Below are 13,564 nucleotides of genomic sequence, written 5' to 3'. Positions count from 1 at the left end.
TTAGCATTAAATGTTACATTTCATGAGGATCATGTATCTAGAACAGATTATGCTCATCCTACCTTCCATGGCTTTACTGAAGTACCCTCTTCCCCTCCTTCCCTTTCTTTTCTCCTTTCCACCTTCACAAATCTAACCATCCTTCAAGGTCCAGCAACTTAGTCCACTTTCACCTTCCTGGGGTCTCTGAGCCCACTCATATGGCCCTTTCATATATTTTGTAATTGAGAGCAAGGGTTTGTTGTCTTTTCCCAATTAGATAGCAAGGACTAGATTTCAACCTCTTCGTATCTGCTATATTCCCCTTCACCTGAGGCTAGGCCACAATTAGGGGTCCAGAAAATCCATATTAAAATCCAGCTGTTGAGCAGCAGATTCAGTACAAGCCAGCCAAGCAGCTAGCCACATAGCTCTAGCGAAATATTTTTGTTGCAATCGTATTAAAATTATACAAGATGTATAGTACAGCTCTCACACCTAGTCTGAGGTCTCCTAGGCTTTCTAAACTTCAGTAAGTTCTCGCTCAGCAGCTCTTTTGCTATTAAACAGTCAGTGGAGTGTTTGCAGGCCATGCATATGCTAGTCACTGTGGGTATTACTAAACAAAAAGAAAACACTGCAAGTTCTGCTCCAGCTTCCACATGGGGAGAATGGCTGCATCCTGCACTCACTGTTATCTCTGGTTCCAGTCTAGGCATTGTACGTTCTTACACTCAACCCAGCCCCCTTTGGATCAGTTTCTTGTTCTGGCCTGTCCATAAATCTCTCCCTCCCTCCCTTCTCTGTCTCCTTTGTACCTTCCGTCTCAAACCCTAGTCAGCAGCTGCCAGCAGTAAGGGACTCTGAGAACGCAAGTGGGGATTTTCCAGACACTTCACATTTTCCTCACTGTTAAAAAATGTGTTTTGCTTGCTTAAAGTGATTGGATTCCTCTTGCCCTCAGTGAGGCTGGGTGAATGAGACACTTGTCCTAAGAAGATCAAAGAGGGTCTACAATCTCAGCAAAATTTAGCTGTCATTGTCTCTGAAAATCCTAGCATGTATGAACTGTAATTTCCTAAGGTACTTCCTGAATACTAGCCCAAGACGTCAGAGCAATGTGTGGTTATTTTCCTCCCTCCTCCTTCCTTCTTGAGAACCAGAGTTACTGGACTGCTGCTTGACTCTTTATCCTCCTCCCCACTGATCTCTCTCACTCATGGTGTCCAAGCCCCTCATTTGATCTGTGCCTTCATCACTCCCCTCACTCAGTGGAGACCTAAGGTGCGCAGGGTGGAGCCTTTGCCAAGGCTTCACAGATCCTTTGTCCTTGACATGTTGCTTGATATAGTCTGTTTCTTTTTGTTTCCAGGCACTCTTCCCACCAAATCCTGACCACCTCCTGACCTTTTGAAGGGGCAAATGCCAGACAACCAGCAGACTCTGTAGCCCATAGCCTACATGAAGGAAGGTGTCTACATATATAACACCAGGCTCACACATAATCTAGAAGTTGTGGGCCTCTTAGCAGTGGCAATGACATCCCTAGTGGCTTTCTCCAGACTTTTGGGAGTTTGCCTCTCATTTGTGAGTGTAAACCTAAGCTACACTGAACCCGAGCTTCAGGACCTGAACAAATGTTTTGGGACAGTTACTAAGTTTAGTTTTGGCATCCACACTGTGCTGGTCACATGACAGGGCATTTCCACAACTGTTGCCTCATTGAATCCTCACAACATCCTAGTGAGATAAGTATTCTTATCCTGATTTTTATTTGTGAACATATTAAAGCACAATAATAACATTAATGACTCACATTCATGAAGCACTTGCTATGCACCTGACAGCATTCTAAGCACTATGTACATATTAACTCATATTTTCCTCACAACAAACCCACTATCTGGTTATTACAATTTTTAGGAATAGGAAGCTGAAGCCCAGAAAAATTAAGAGTCTGGCTCAAGGTCATAGAGCCAGTAAGTGGTAGAGCCTCATTTTGAACATAGGCAGCCTGGTTCCTATGTAAACCTAAATATGTAAACACTGTGCTATTTGTTTTTATTTTGGGTTTTTTGTTTGTTTGTTTTTGTTTTGAGATAGGGTCTCTGTCACCCTGGCTGGAGTGCAGTGTCGCGTGACCTTGGCTGACTGCAGGGCTTAAGTGATCCTCCCACTTTAACCTCCCGAGTAGCTGGGACTACAAGCACATGCCACCACACCTGGCTAATTTTGTTTATTTTTTGTAAAGATGGGGTCTCCTAAGTTGCCCCAGGTGGCTTCAAACTCCTGGGCTCAAGCAATTCTCCTGCCTCGGCTTCCCAAAGTGCTGAGATTATAGCCATGAGCCACCGTGTCCAGCCAACACTATGCTACTTGGACATAGAAAGGTTGAAAGGTTAACTCACACACTCACAGCCATAGGAATCATTCGATGATAGATTCCAGGATGTACAGTAGGCTTTCTGACCCCATGTTCTGTACCCTTTTCACTATACATTCATATTTTCATTCATCCAATATACATTTATCAAGCACTGCTATGTGCCAAGGGTTGTACTATGCACTAGGCATAAAATTGCTGCTCAAAAGGAGCTCAGAGTCAAAAGGGAGAGATAGACAAGAAAACAAAACAAAGCATAGCATGATGACTGAGAGCGTGGCTTTCATCCTCAATATATGAGTTCAAATCAGAACACTATCATATTTTGCCAGTAATATCTGATCCTTGATAGTCTTATCCAAAGAATGGAGATGATAATATCAGTTCATTTCTAATAGGATTGTCGTGGTGAAGACTAGATGAATTAATATGTGCAATAAACTTGAAAGGTACCCAGCATGGAGATGTTATTATTATTATTATAGGTTTCTCTGTTTTATGATAGAGTGCCAATGGCTAAGAGAAGGTCCTAAGCCAGTGTTTGAGTAAGAGACAGAGGATGCCTGGATGGAGGATGCAGAAGAGGCAGGCAGGGGCTAGAGCATGCAGGACTTTGAAAACCATGCACAACACCAAGCTAAGAAGCTGAATGGGCTTGGATCAGTTGAATAGCACTTACATTTCTGCTACTTTCAAGTAACAGCAGGCTGATGACCAGCCTGTGTAAGTGGTCTAGTGACCCCAGCATGCAGCGAACATTTTTTTCCTTAACTCAGGTTCACAGATTGAATAGCTGTGAGTGGCAATATGAACTGCTGGTCTGTCTCTGAAAGAGGCTCAACCCTCCCTTAGCTGTCAGCAGCCTTGTACTCCACCTGGCAACAGCTGGGAAGAATGAGGCTATTGGATAATGGCTTTTGGAGCTGACTTCTACAAGGTAAGGATTTGGAAGGGAGGTGGATGGAGAGAAAGAGGATGAGGCATTACACTGAGCCATTGGATAGCGTGTGGCCAAAGGAGCCAGGCACCTTCAGGATCTGCTAGGATGACTTTCAAACAGCTTGTGGTGATTCAATATGCCCCCCAGGGATTCTGTTTTTTATAAAAGTGTATTTTCTAACTTGGGCCAGACAAACTGGTGTCAGTTTTATGGCCACTATGTTTTTGGTTATTTACTTCCCATCTTCTCTTTGTTTCCCAAGTGACCTATTTTAGCTGCTAGACCTTGGGGAGTCTAAAAAGAAAAGTAGTAATTAGCCCTCATGTTGGTACAATGCTTTATGATTTACAAAGAACTCCCATATTCATTGGATTTTACAGTACTTCTACAAGGGAGGCAGGACAAGCAATTACATGGTTATCATTTCCAATGCTACAGACGAGTAAATCAAGGCAAAGAGAGGGGAAAGCACATGCCCAGAGTTACACTGCTAGAGAGCGGTGGGGCTAGGACTCTGTATTAGCTTTCTGTGCTGTATAATAAATTACCACAAATTTAGCAGCTTAAACCATTACATATTTATTATTTCAGTTTCTTTGCTCAGAAGTCTGGGCATGGCTTAATTGAGTCCTCTGCTTAGAGCCTCACAAAGTCACAAAGGCCAGGTTTGGGGGCTCATCTGGAGGCTTGATTAAGCAACAATCTGTGTCTCCATTTGTGTAGTTGTTGGCACTATTCAGTTGCTTGTGGCTGCTCACTTCTTTTTTTTTTTTTTTTGAGATGGAGTCTTGCTCTGTGGCCCAGGCTAGAGCGCAGTGGTGTGATCTCGCCTCACTACAACCTCCACCTCCCGGTTCAGGCGATTCTCCTGACTCAGTGTTCCGAGTAGCTGGGATTACAGGTGCCCATCACTGCGCCCAGTTAACTTTTGTATTTTTGGTAGAGAAGGGTTTCACCATCTTGGCCAGGCTGGTCAGCCTTCTAAAGTGCTGGGATTATAGGCATGAGCCACTGCGCCCAGCCGGCAACTCACTTCTTGAAAGCCAGCAAGGGGAGAGAGTGAGTCTGCTAGCAAGATTGTATCTTATAAAATAGAATATAATCGTAGACGTGATATCCCCTTACCTTTGTCATATTCTATTGGTTTGAAGCAGGACACAGGTTCCATTCACATTCAAGGGAAAAGGCTTACACAGGCCACCCTACAGTCTGTTTGCCAACACAGCTTTGTTTGACTCAAAATCCATTGGTCTTTCCACTGGATCACACTGTTGCCCTTAGGGATGTGTGGCATACATTCTCGCCACTCTCAAATGTACATACACCCATTCAAAGGTACATTTGTCAACGACAGAGTGGAGTAAATCTAAGAGGCCTGCCCTTCCCCTTAAGCTTGTGTCCTGGGTTACACAGCCTAGAATCCTAACTGACTAACTTATGAATACACCCCCACTCTCTTAACTCAGAAAAAAATTTTTTAGCACTTCTAAAGATGGAATGTTGTTTTGGGACAATTTTGTGCAAACCCTGAGCTTGTTATCTTCGAAAAAGAATGCGTGTCTTTCTCATTTAGAAGACTTGAACGCTTATCCTGACAATTTCTAAATTGCTTACAAAGGCAAAGGAAGTCGTGCTGTGTTTTGCTTCTTTAGCTTTTGTGGCTAAGTCTCATTATTTCGATCCTATTAATGACTGTCAGAGAAGATGTGGCCTTGGAGGAAAGGGGTTAAAGAGAGTTCTTTAAATCTCTCAGCTGAGGCCAGAAAGCTCTCTGAGGATGGCTTCTGAAGTTTAGGCATGCCTGCAAGAAGCCCTGCAGCTTTCTCCAGATGCCTGCTTTTCACTGACAATAGGGGCTACCTTAACTATTCATTTCATTCATTCAGTCAGTCAGTCAGCAAGTATTTATGAGCATTTCTTTGTGCAAAGCACCATTCTAGGTACTAGCCATGCTGAGACCACCATTCTCATATGCAAGAAGCTTCCAGTGGAGTGAAGACTCAGACAAGAAAGCTATTACAAGGCTATAGAATTGCTTTAATGAAGATATGCGCTGAGCCTTTGGGATTCTGTCTGATAGGGTTAGGAAAGAGATGTGCTTGCTCCAAATCGCAAACCCAAAGCCTTCAGGACCAGGCAAATGAATCAAACAGGTGGATGCAAGGATTGGTAGGGTTTATACCAAACTGGAAGGCATTGTAATTAAAAAAATTAAACACCATGTGGTCCTAATAAAACATGCCCGGTAAGCTGCCGATTTATGACTCCAGCTTAGACAAAGGAGGTAGTGTTGGTGCTGAGATTTAAATGATAACAGCAAACACTTATATAGAGGTTACTGTGTACCAGGTACTCTTGTAAACAATTAAATGTATTAACTTATTTAATCTCCATAACAAGCCTATTCGGTAGGCACATTAATTGGCCTTATTTTATAGATGAGGAAATAGAGGCCTAGAGATGTTCGATAACTTGCCTGGCATCACACAGCTAGTGACCACAGCTGGAATTCAAACTTAGCCTGGGTTCACAGCCCATGTAGCACACTACCGTGTCCTCAGCCTCTGCTAAAAAGTGACTAAGTGTTTGAAAAGCAGCCAGATAGCAAGAGAACATGCCATTCAGAGAAAGGGAGCATCTGCAAAGGTGGAGGCCTAAAGAGCCTGAGGGATTCCAGGGTCCTTAAAAATTGCAGTATTTCTGGAATAGCAAGTGTGTGTTTTGAGGTAATGGGGGAATGGGTGGAGCAAGGTCAGGAGATGGATGGAGAGAAATGAGATCAGAGGTCGGACACAGTGGTTCATGGCTCATGCCTGTAATTCCAGGACTTTGGGAAGTCAAGGCAAGAGGATTGCTTGAGCCTGAGAGTTCAAGACCAGTATGGGCAACCTAGTGAGACTCTGTTTCTACAAAAAATAAAAATAAATAGAAAAATTTAGCTGGGCGCAGTGGTGCACATCTGTCCCAGGTACTCAACAGACTGATCTGGGAGGATCCCTTGAGCCTGGGAGGGGGAGACTCTAGTGAGCCTTGATCATGCCACTGAACTCCAGTCTGGGTGACAGTGTGAGACCCTATCTTAAAAAAAAGATAAAAAAAGAAACAGAAATGAGGCCAGACAGAAAAATCAACAAGGACTTATATGCCATGCAAAGCACTCATCCATTCATTAAATAGACATGTATTAAGCACTTTCCGTGTGCTAAACATTTACAAAGCATCATGCTAAGGAAATAGATCTAGGCACATCTTTTTTTTTTTTTTTTTTTTTTGAAGGGTGGTCCAGAGAAGGCATGAAACTCAGCATGAGGGAATCTAAAAACACGTTCCAAAAAAGTGATTGAATTGACCTAAACCTTAAAGGATAAGTAGAGGCTGGCTAGGCAAAGGAGACATGAAAGGGCATTGCAAAGAAAGGGAACAGAGTATGCAAAGGCATTTCTGAACTCATGGTAATAATGGTCGTCCTTCTTGTCTCGAGTTTTCCTCTTCTTTCTATCCTCTCATCTATTCACATGTCACAACGGGAGATAGAAAGCCAGAGAAGAATCAGACCAAGAGTTGCTCCACAGGATGTTTATGTTCTGGCATACCTAGCAGAAGCAAGGGGGTAAAGGGACATATTTGGGGTTAGAATAACTGGACTTGGGCTCAGGCATTTTATCAACATTAACTCCATTTAATGCTAAGGCTCAAAGAACTGACTTGTGAGGAAATCATCACATCAATCTTGCAAATTTTTCCTTTTGATCCTTTATCCCTATTTTATAAATGAGGAAATGGAAAGTAAGAGAGGTGATGTCACGTGCTTGAAGTACTCTGTTAGTAAGTGGCATGATTTGGGGTTTGAACCCAGGAACGTCTGTGTTCTCTTGTTCTCAGCTTCTGAGAACCTTCTCTTCCCTGAAAGCATGCTGTCTTTTAGTAACAAAAGCTAAAAATCATTTATTGCAAGCTCAGTCTATAATTTCAAACTGCTTCCCTCAACATGTCAGTCCTTTGAGCCTTAGATTTATCAGCTGTAAAACAAGACTGTGGCAGAAAATATTACTGTTCACTAATATTCAGTTCCTTTCTACTTTCAGTAATATAGCAGTGTTATACCTCTTTTCTTTCTTGAAGCTAGATATGGCCATATAGCTTGCTCTGACTAATGAAATATGAGTAGAAATGACGTGTCACTTTAGTGTGGAAGCATTTAAGAGATCATGTGATTCATGTCTTCTCTTAATGCTACTACTAGACAAAAGTCCAAATGATAGTACCTTGACTGGCCTGGGTTTCTGTGTAAAAGTGACATGTACCAGAGTCCTCCACTGGCTGGCAATGGACATGAATGAAATTACATACACATACACACACAGATATATACACATACACTTTCATTGGTATAAGCCACTGAAATTCTGTCATCATAGCATAACCTATTATATTCTGACCAATATAGAAGTTAATGATCTCTATCTCACAAATTTGTTGTAAGGATCAATGGAATAATGGAAGTAGAAGTGCCTTATAAACTCTGAGGCTGTGTGCACTTGCCAAGTTGTATGTCTGAATTCAGGTCCTATTGAACTGTGCTCTAATGGAATATCACTGTACAAATAGGATATTTTTAGATACTTGTATCTTTTTACATTATGGGCAGATATCTACTTGACTGCATAGCATTTTTGTGAGGGAGGCTTCCCTTTTATAGATAGGGGGAACCAACTCTGAAAGCTGAAGTTCATTCCCCAGAGACTGTGGTTAGCTGATACAATGAGCCATTCTGATCAAAATGGTTACTACTGTTTCCAATTTTTTGCCCATCTAGGCTTAAAGAATCAATTTGGGGAGACCCAACCCTGATCTTCTCAGATAGCAACTCTGGATTCTACCTCTCCTAGAAAAGAGGAAACGCTGGTCATCCTAGGCCTGATAGTTCCAAGCTAATAACCCTGCCAGAAGCTGACTTGCAAACATTGGCCTGAAAGGGCTAGTAATGACATTTGTCATGTGGGGTGGTTTAGATAGTTTATGACCATGGGAAAAAGCCAGTTCCTCCCCAGGCCGAATAATCTCACTCTTTGATCTAGGAAACTCACACCTGAGAGTCAATTGTAAAGTAAAAATTTAATAGAAAAAAAAAGCTATATCTATGGGTATTTTTATAATAGTAAAAATACAGAAAAACACCTAAAACTAAACGACAGGGTAAAGGCTATACAAAATTAAAATGACAGTTACAAAAACTGTGCAGAAACATGGAACTATATGTCAGAGGTGAGAAAACTGATGCAGAGGAAGGCCAAATCAATAATCTGAGTTCACCTGCTCAACAAATAGTTAAGTTGGGACTTGGACTGAAGCAATACAGCATCAGGGTTTGTGGGTGCCTTAGTCTGCTTGGGCTGTCATAATGATATACCATAGGCTGGGTGGCTTAAACAACAGAAATTTATTTTCTCACAGTTCTGGAAACTGGAAAGTCCAGGACTGAAATTCTTCCTGGCTTACAGATGGCTGCCTTCTTGCTATGTCCTCACATGGTAGGAGGTGAGGAGAGAATGAGAGAGAAAGAGAGAGAGAGAGGGGGAGAGAGAGAGAGAGAGAGAGAGAGAAAGGGAGACCTGGTGTGTTTTCCTCTTTTATAATGATGCAAGTTCTCACATCAGTGGTCTACCCTGATGACCTCATTTAACTTTTATCACCTTCTTAAAGGCAATACATGGGGTGTTAGGATTTCAACATAAAAATTTTGGGGAGACACAGTTCAGTTGATAGCATTCTATCTCTGGACCTCTGAAGTTCATGTCCTTATAGCAGGCAAAATATATTCATATCATCTGAACAGCCCTAAAACTCTTAATTATAATATCAGCTCTAAATTCTAAAGTCGAATGTTTTATCTAAACATTGCCTAAATCAGAGATGGGTGAGACTTGAGGTTTGATTGATCCTGAAACGAAAGTCCACTCCAGCTGCGAACCTGTGAAACCAGACAAGTCATGTGCTTCCAATGGGACAGGCATAAGATAGAAAGAAGTAGGAGAGAAGGAAGGAGTGAAGAGTCCCAATCAAATCCAAAGCCTAGCAGGAAAAGTTTTATTAGATATTAAGGATCAAGAATAATCCTCTTTGGCTTGATATTCACCTTCTAGACCCAATGGGGCAGTGGCTTCACCCCCATGCTTCTGTTTGGAAGCTGTTTAGCTTCAGCTAAAACTGAGGCAATGGCACCACCCCTTGAAACCAAGGAGGCAGACGTGATGATCTCTGAATAATCTTTGGGATGGGTTATTCTTCCCTTTTCTTGAAGAATAGTGTATGTTCACAGCTGAATGGCTCTATGGTCTAGTCTTGTAAGATGGACCTAAGAAATCCAACAGGCTTCCTTCATTTAGTCTCACTTGTTTTCTGTCTTCTTTAGTTCCAGCTGGTATGTTTCTCCCAGTACAATCCCATCTCTATTCCTGGCTTCTGCTGAGATCGTTGTTTAAATCCATGTATTGCACCCATAATTTCTTTAACAAATGATTACTCAGCCACACCCTTAGTGTTCTCTTCAGAAACAGCTTTCACATTTTTTATAATATGGAAAAGTTGACAATTTTCCAATTCTTCAAGTTATTTAGAATTGGGTAATGGGTAGAGTGTTAGGCAAAAAGGCACCTTTTGCCTTTTTTTGTAGAGGCGCTACCCTCTACAAATCCCATCTAAGTACTTACCCAAGCCCTTTCTGCTCAACTCAGACCTCAGGACTTCAAAATACTTGTCCCTCAGAACAGGATTTACCTACCACCCCATCACTTTCCATAAATAGGAGAAAATTAACTAGCATTGATTGACTACCTCCTGGGTACCAGGAATTTAATCTTCATATGGGTGAAGTTGGCACGATAACTTCATCTTACAGGTGAGGAAACTAAGACCCAGTGAGGGACATTTTCAAAGTTACGTAGCTAATAAGTTGGCATAAGTGGAATTGGAATAAATTAAGTTCAAGGTCCATACTTTTTCAACCACCCTTCAACAACTTCTATGGGACTTGATTTTTTTAAACAGGACCGTAATGCTTATGTGTATCGTATGTCTTCTCAAGCTCTGTCTCCAATCCAATCCCCAAATTTCCTTTTCCTCAAATAACTAATAAAATTGGCCAGCGGAAGGAAGGTACATTTAATAGTCGACGAGGAGTAGAGTTTTAGAGGGAAAGTACAATAGAGCGTTATTTTCTTACTTCCTGTCTCCTGTTATAGCTCTTGTAGAAGAGTGGGAATCATTTGATCTCAGGTACTGAAATCCAAGAAATATCAACCCTGGTCAGCTCCAGAAAGGCCGTAGGACTGGGTGGGTTTGATATTCTTCTGGGTAGGCCTGAAAGAGACCAAAGGAGGAAGGCTCTTGGTTTGTTCACCAGGTTTGTGATACTTGTGAGCCAGGTTTCCTTTTGACCCTCCACAATGACTATGAAAAGCCTGTGACTTTCTGGATCTGTTTATCTCATGGACTTGGCTGGAAGTGATCTGTCTTTGGAAATGGTCTAAATCCTCCTGCTCCATTCTAATTAGTTCTCTATCTTGGGCATGTGGGATGGAGAGTAAAGGTGATTTTAATTGCTTTTTAGCTCAACAACTGGATGATTAAAATTGGTTAAAGTATGTTTTAAGCTGCAAATCAACCTTTACTCTGCAGTTGTATTTTACATTGGCTTTTTTTCTGTTCCAGTGCCATCACAACAACATCAGTTCTCAGCAAAATAGTACTGTTAGCTGTTTCCCATCACCTGCCTCCCACTTGCATTTTCTCTGTCTGGGCCCCTCTTTCTTTTTTTACACTTCTCCCTCCCTCAGGGACTTTCAGTAATACCAATCCCTTGCTCAGGAAAATGAAACTCTCATGGGATACGAGCCAGAGACAAGCTAACAGGAGTGATGGTTTAATGCAGTGAGGACCACAATGATTTCCATAAGTCCCACCATTTAAGTATCCTTCACTTCCCAAAGTAAACACTCCACTCATTACTATGTACAGCTCCTCTCAAAAAGTGCCAAGGAAACTGAGGTAAACTCATTCATTCATTCATTCATATACTTATTCATTTATTTATCAATTTTTTGCTGAGCACCTCAGCTGAAGGAGTTCTAGGCACGGCAAACAGCATGAGAGATGGCAGGGAGGATTAAGGGAGAGATTGGCTGGTTCAAAGAATGGTTAGTACTTTGGTTTGAATGGAGGGTAGGATGCAAATGTAGATATGAACACAGATGAGGTCTGATAAATATTTATGGATCAGATCAGAAAGGACTTGTTGATATTTCTGAAGAGTTTGCGACGTCATCATAAAAGTAGTGGAGAACAACTGAAATGTGTTAAGCAGGACAGTGACATAATGAGACATGTGCTTTAGAAAGCTCACTCTTAGAGTCACAGTATAGATGATCTTGAACAAAACTAAGGATAGCATTAAGATATCATCCAAGTGAAAAACAGGGTTGTAGCCTATTAAACTTACAGATAAACACCTCTTTCTTTAGGGGACATCAGAAAAATTAAGTATGGCTTATTTAAAAGCAATTCAGAGCAGTCTATTTGCGTCTGGTCACGGCACTCCAAGGAAATCTGCTTTGGTTGGCTGTGGGCCCAAGCTTTCTGTCTATTGCTTAACATTAACCAATTTCTGGTTTTTGGATCTTGAAAAATAGAATTGGTACAGGACACCTTCCCATCAACACTTATAAGTTTCTCCCATTAAAAAATTTTCTGGATCCCACATTTTCCTTCAGCTATGACTTTTCTCACCTTATAACAACACTTCTATAAGGATTTTCTAGACTTTTTCCGATGCCTCTCCTCCTATTCACCTCAAATGCAAAAAAAATCACATTAGTATTACCCCACTTCACCAAACAGAACTATCACCAGTTGCCTATGACCTTGATGCTAAATCTAATGACCACTTGTTAGCTCTCATTTTCTTTACCGCTGTGCATAATTCAACACAGTTTATCATTTGCTTCTTCCTGAAACACTGTCTTTCTGTAGCTTCTGGGTTAGGCACTCTCCTAGCTCTTGTCCTGACTCTTTGTCCCTCTTATCTTATCCAGTCTTCAAATGTTGGCATCATGTAGTTTCACCTTAGGCTCTCTCATTTTCTCACCCTGTACTTATCTAGATGAACTCAACCACTCTCATGTCTTCAATAACAGTGTATATGCCAATGAATACCAGTTTTATACTTCTAGATTTCTCTTCTGAGCTTCAGAATGGTAGAGGCATACCTCAAAGATATTGCAGATTTGGTTCCAGACGACTGCAATAAAGTGAATGTCATAATAAAGCAAGTCACATGAATTATTTGGATTTCAGTTCAAATAAAAGTTATCTTTATATTATAACGTAGTCTATTAAGTATATAACAGCATTATGTCTCCAAAACGTACATACCTTAATTAAAAATACTTCACTGCTAAAAATGCTAATGATCATCTGAGCCTTTAGTGAGTCCTAATCTTTTTGCTGGTGGAAGGTCTTGACTCGAAGTGTATAGCTGCTGACTGATAAGGGTGGTGGTTGCTGAAGGTTGGGGTGGTTGTGACAATTTCTTAAAATAAGACAACAATGAAGTTTGCTACATTTACTGATTCTTTATTTCATGAAATATTTCTCTGTAGCATGCCATGCTGTTTGATGGCATTTTACTCAGAGTACAACTTCTTTCAAAATTAGGGTCAGTCCTCTCAAACCCTGCCACTGCTCTATCAACTAAGTTTACTTAATATTTTGAATACTTTGTTGTCATTTTAGCAATGTTCACAGCATCTTCACCAGAAGTAGATTTCACTTCTCAATAAACTATTTGCTCATCCGTAAGAAGCAACTCCTCATCCATTCAAGTTTGATCATAAAGTTGCAGTAATTCAGTCACATCTTCCGGTTCCATTTCTAATTCTCATTCTCTTACTATTTTCACCATATCTACAGTTACTTACTCCACTGAAGTCTCAAATCTCTCAAAGCCATCCATGAGGGTTGGAATAAACTTCTTCCAAACTCCTATTAATGTGGATATTTTGGCCTTCCCCTATGAATCATGAATGTTCTTTTTAAATTTTTTTTTTAGATGGAGTGTTGCTCTGTTGCCCAGGCTGGAGTGCAGTGGCACGATGACGGTTTACTACAACCTTCGCCATCTGAGTTCAAGTGATTCTCCTACCTCAGCCTCCGGAGCAGCTGAGACTACAGGTGCATGCTGCCATGCACGGCTTTTTTTTTTTTTT

This window comes from Cebus imitator, unplaced genomic scaffold (genome assembly GCF_001604975.1).
Source record: "Cebus imitator isolate Cc_AM_T3 unplaced genomic scaffold, Cebus_imitator-1.0 Scaffold520, whole genome shotgun sequence".
Lineage (NCBI taxonomy): Eukaryota > Metazoa > Chordata > Mammalia > Primates > Cebidae > Cebus > Cebus imitator.
The sequence above is the reverse complement of the archived record's forward strand: the minus strand, read 5'-3'. Positions refer to the sequence as shown.